The sequence below is a fragment of the Rutilus rutilus genome, assembly GCF_951802725.1.
Source record: "Rutilus rutilus genome assembly, chromosome: 18".
Classification (NCBI taxonomy): Eukaryota; Metazoa; Chordata; class Actinopteri; order Cypriniformes; family Leuciscidae; genus Rutilus; species Rutilus rutilus.
In genome coordinates this window covers 13092148-13097840 of record NC_140231.1, presented here as the reverse complement: position 1 = coordinate 13097840, position 5693 = coordinate 13092148, and the positions used below count along the sequence as shown (strand labels likewise).

General features: G+C 32.8%; 1 long non-coding RNA gene across 1 annotated transcript; it reads left to right on the top strand.

The window, feature by feature from the left end:
* The first annotated feature begins 2285 nt into the window (after positions 1–2285).
* LOC311276544 lies at positions 2286–4174 on the top strand. Its single transcript, XR_014625078.1, has 4 exons — positions 2286–3191; positions 3689–3778; positions 3861–3892; positions 4048–4174. It is a non-coding gene; the product is annotated as an uncharacterized lncRNA (long non-coding RNA).
* The last annotated feature ends 1519 nt before the right edge of the window (positions 4175–5693 follow it).

Here is a 5693-nt window from a genome sequence, read left to right as displayed (position 1 = left end):
GAGACATTCCAGTGCTAAACAGCAGCACCATAAAAAAATCAGCACCTTATTCTTTGCAAATAAACTGGACAGTGTAATATATTTTTTTTAAACGTAGTGCAAGCATGCATTACTTCAAATGCATCAGCACCACTATAAATGGTAGAAAACAATCTTTGCATGAAGTCATTACTCCTCGTGGCAACAAACGGGATAAATGTGCACGTGATGATGAGACGCTACTTCTGAAATGAACCAGAAGGCCTACTACTGGTGTAGTGTGTTATCTAGTCATCTTCTGCTGTCTGTAATGTATCTCTGTGTTTTTTGTTTTAATATTGTATTGAAGCATTTGATTGGTTTAGATTGTTTTGTTAGTTGATTTAAAAAATTATGTTTCAATATGTTGTTCCAAAACTTCTCTTTTTCTTAAGTCATAAAAATATTTATGAGAAATTTAGTTTGGACATATTATATGAAATTTGTAAGAACATATCTGAGAATTACCAGTGTCATTATTTATATCAATAGATTAAAAAAAAGATAAAAAAGAATATTTATATCTTTTAAAATAAAAAGAAACAAACAAAAAATAAAAAGTCTTTAAATCTTATTTTAAGAGTCTTGGCTCATTTAATAGTCTTTGCTCAAAAATAATGCAGTAAAATATGTATTTCGTTGGTCAGGGAATATCCCTAATTAGGGAAAGTCCCTAATTTTGAGTGTGTAGGAACACCCTATGCTGGTATTGTGACATACAGCTATGTCTTGAAACCACGTACACCGTTGCAAGCATTATAGCTGAATTTATTGCATTAGAATTTAACATATGTCGTGGAAATTCTTTCTAGACTTTAAACAATAATTGGCAGACAGCTGGAGATTTCAAAAGTTATAAAGATCTTTATTTCTTGCAAGAAATTTTGGCATTCACATACAGAGAGCATCTGATATGAGAAGGCGCTGACTTCTCCTTTTTGCCCAGCTTATATACTCTTAACACATCCTGGTCTGTCTCAAAAGATCGCCTTGGTTTACCTTAAAAGGAAACGTCTTTGTTCGAGATCTCGTCTAACATAAATTCTATCTAGACAGAACAATATCACGTCTGCAAAAGTTTTCTGTTTTTAGCTGCTGCTCTTATTCACACATTTTGCTTATCTCTATTTTCATCAAAGCTGCGCATATACTTTTCAAACCTGAAGTACACAATAGGTCACTTGAAGTACACATTGTCTCTTTGTTACTTAGTCTTCTAACCCAGAACATTTTGTCCCTGCAAGCTTATCTTAACTTATACATTTCTAAAACTTGGTTACATATCTTTAATAATGTACTTTATCTTATATGATTATATTTCTTTAAATGCTTATGAGTAAAAATAAATGTTCAACGTTAACACAAGTTGCACACTTGTGAAAGTAAAAAAAACATCTAAATGTAAAATTTCCATTACACATATTACATTAAAACAAGGCAAAAATGGTTTGTAAACATGTTCATACTCAAATCCAACTGAAGCAGCTAATTGAGTTCTTCAGGAGCACTTGATCATTACAGACAGGTTTGTTGGATCAGGGTTGGATCTGAACCCTGAAGGTAGATCTCCAGGAACAGGACTGGGCAACCCTGGCTTAGCTGTTTAAATGAAATAATTATTGTAATAAACCTTCAGTTAATCATGCAGATGTTGTTATAAGGCGATCATTAGCGTATTAAATGTTATTTAATAGGAACTAATCAGAGATGGAAATGTTCAGATGTTGTTTGCTTGCTCATTCACAGTGGGTTGGTGTGCTGTAAGGTTGGTTTTGGTTTTGCTCATTAGTGCTGAGCATCCTGTTTTTTGCAGGCTTGTAACAGTTTCATTTACAGCTAGATAACCACCACAGACGCATTTCATGGACCAGTCGATTACTTATTTTTTACAATGTTCACATTTGTCATGGTGATCCTGAGACCAAACATAATGGAAGAACCTTCAGAAGACCCTTGAAGACCAACTAAAGGATTGAAGCCTCTTTCCTCATTGAGTTCAAGAAGAAAAGACATAAAACAGCAGCAAACTGTGGTTGGACTGACTGGAAGTGATCGACACAGAATACGGGTCACAGATAAGTTTATTTCAATTAAACTTTTTGCTTGATCAGCTTTCATGGTTGTTTATTTATAATGCCTGTAATAGGCATGTAATAAATGAGTTGTTACACTTTTAGACAATATTACTTTCAATAAAAGTTTGTGGCTCCTAATTATTATATTCAGGAATAAATAGTCATATATAATTATATAGGTAAACAATATATGTATCGTTTAAAAAGTGGTGTAATGACTATTATATTTTTACATTACATAGTCATATATTTTTATTCGTAGACTTTTATTGTTAATATTTTCTTTGGAGGACCTTCGTTAGACGGCGCACTTTCTTGTTGTCCTTTGTTGAACACAAAACACTGTTGTTATGGTACGTAGAAATATTTTTCATGAAATAGTTTATATTTCCATCAAACCTATGTTCTTATTCTGGTATTAACAATGAAGGAGATATCGATAATATTGAGTAATTACTGAAGCTTTTATTGTGTGACAACATTTATGTGACTGAAAAAAATAAGGCTGTGCTGCATTAGCTATTAGCCTTGTGGCTTTGTAAACTGCTGTATGTTGCGTGTGTGGTTATGTGTTTAGATTATATAAACTAGCAAAACAATTTCTGCCTTTATTATTTAGTTGCATTTTTTGATGACTTTTTTTAACGTTTCATTGACACTTGTTCATCAAGATCAGGGGTGCCCAAACCTGCTCCTGCCGATCGACTGTCCTGCACAGTTCATCTCCAACCCTAAACTGCTTTGACCACTTAAATCGAGGCCTTCTTAATATTACAGTATTGATATTATATTTTGAATATTACTTTATAGCACCTGCAGTATCACACATGCTTTATGTAAAACTTGTGGTGGAATGGTTTAAGTTCTGGTTAGGAAACCGAAGTTTGGAAATCCACAAGGCCCGATGCACAAGCTATCGCCATCACATATGATAAATTGAAAAATATTACAATACGAATTACTTGAGCAACATGGGTTTTCAAGTCTTAATTTTCTTATAATTCACACTCTGGACTACATCATCTGTGCTTCATTTGCATTTGTTTTCAGGGTTCAAAATGCTGCCACCCCCTTCAATCCACAGTGCCTCAAATTAAGGTATTTGTCCTTTGACAGTATAGTGTCTGTCTGTGAAATGATTCATATTTTCATATTTTCAAAATGGCTGAAATCATACATTTTATTATAGAGCTTACAGCATCTAACAGTTATGGCATTGTGTTATCCTTAATAAATAACTCACAATTAAATAATCGTTTTTGTCACAGTGCATCACATTTAGTCCTTGTTTCACAGATGGGGCTTAGATTAAGCCAGGATTAGTTCTTAGTTCAATTAGGGCATTTAAGTAGTTTTTATAAATAAAAAAAAACAAAAAAAAAACATTACTTGTGAGACAAAACAATGACACTGACATATTTTAAAATATGTCAGTGCGAGCTGCTTTAAGTTAAAACACCTCAAACATACATTTTAGTTTGGGACTAGACTTAAGCCTGGTCTGTGAAACCGGGGGTAAAGTTTTAAGTTTTTCAAAACCTTCCTTTATTCATGACATGCTCTCATGACATTAACAAATAAAACTGCATATTTAGACCCCTGTCCAGTGTGTGGAAAACCCTAAAGGAATAGGTGGAGTGATAATACATGATCAAGAGACATTCACCATTAACAAGCCACACTTGGTAGGTTAACATGCTTCACTGTTTTCACTCCTAATATTGAATGACTAGCGACTTAGTAAAAGACTTGTTTTGTCTTCTGCAGGTGGCAGTTCCTGATCATAGAGCCTTGATTAGGTGAGATATTATATATATTATATTCCTTGATAATTATATAGGACAAAGCCATTTCAGCAGTTTTCTCTATAGCAATGCTTAATTAATTTTGCTGCTGCTATTTATGTCTTGTAATCATATAGTACAACTGCACTAGTAACCATATCTTCCCTTAGGGGGAAAAGCTCCGTGAGACCAGTTCTGTCTTAAAGACAAGTGAAGACAAGAAAGACAAATGCCTTCCAAGACATGACCATCTCTGCTCCCTTTATGGCTCAAATAAAGACATTTCATTTTCACCTGACCTGTGTCATCTGTTAATAGCATTTCCCACAGAATTGAAAAGTGTCCATATTTAACTTTCAGGAGGTCTACAGTGCATCCGGAAGGTATTCACAGCGCTTTACTTTTTTTTTTTTTTTTTTTTACATTTTGTTATGTTACAGCCTTATTCCAAAATTGATTAAATTCATTATTTTCCTAAAAATTCTGCAAACAATACCTGATAATGAAACCGTGAAAGAAGTTTGTTTGAAATCTTTGAAAATGTATTAAAAATAACAAACGAATGTTGTCATTATGGGGAATTGTTTGTAGAATTTTGAGGAAAAAAATGAATTTAATCAATTTTGGAATAAGGCTGTAACATAACAAAATGTGGAAAAAGTGAAGCACTGTGAATACTTTCCAGATGCACTGTATGTAGTGACATAGAATATGTCATGTCCCCTCCTGAACTGAAGGAACAGAAAATCAGTCACAATTAAACATCCAATATTCAAGTACACAAAACAGTCCAATGCGCACAAAAATAAAGGGCAATAGTGAGTACACTACTAAATACAGGACATCAATGTTTTTGATGAGATCATCAAAAAATGAGACACTTTACATTAAAGGGAAAAAAGTAGCATACTTTTACAAAGAGTAGCCTACTTATTACAGAAGCAATACACTGTAAATGAATAAACTGATGTGCAAACTGAATTTCAGTTTACATTTATAATAAATACAGTTTAAGAGGGCTTTTTGACCCACTTATAGGACTTAATTACATCTTTATATTTAGTTTCTAATTACTTATATTGTCTGAAATATGTTTAAGTGTACTGTCAAATTAAGTGACAAACATATATGGTAAACAAAAATATACTTTAATATAATTTCTGTTGAAATTTGTATGTCATGTATTTAAAAAAAAAAATTACACATTTGTAGTGATGAAGTTGCAATTTAGAACATTTAACATACAGCATATTAACTAAGTTAACTGTAGTATAAAATAACACACTATAGTTAAATTATAATCAAGTAAAGTGCAAATTCAATAAAATTAAGCACACAAGGGGAACAAAACAATTGTGTTTTTTCACAAGGCTAAGAAAGACCTCTGTTCACTACATTCACATACTTTTATATTGCTTCATTTGGTTAGCATGGTAAGGCCTTTTGTAGTTTTGCCACATCATTGTGAATCTGACAGCTGTAAACATTTTAATTTAACCAAATGCATGGAAAGATAGTTTCCTCCTGGTAAAATAATTAGAAATTTAATTTCCTAAACACACCATACCCATAATAGCTTACTAAAAAGGCAAACTTTTGTGTTTATTTGTTGCTTTGGAAGTTGTCTTACAAAATAACGAGTTTGACCAAAACCGTTAGTGAAGTCCTAATGATTCGATAAAACTAGGACATTTGAACTGATGTCGCGCAATTTCTTGGTTCTTATAACTTTCTAAAGGAAATTTTTGGCTTGTTGGAGCGAGCTCAATGAATTACTGAATCTTTGGGAGGAGTCCTGTTTGCTTCCAGATCATTG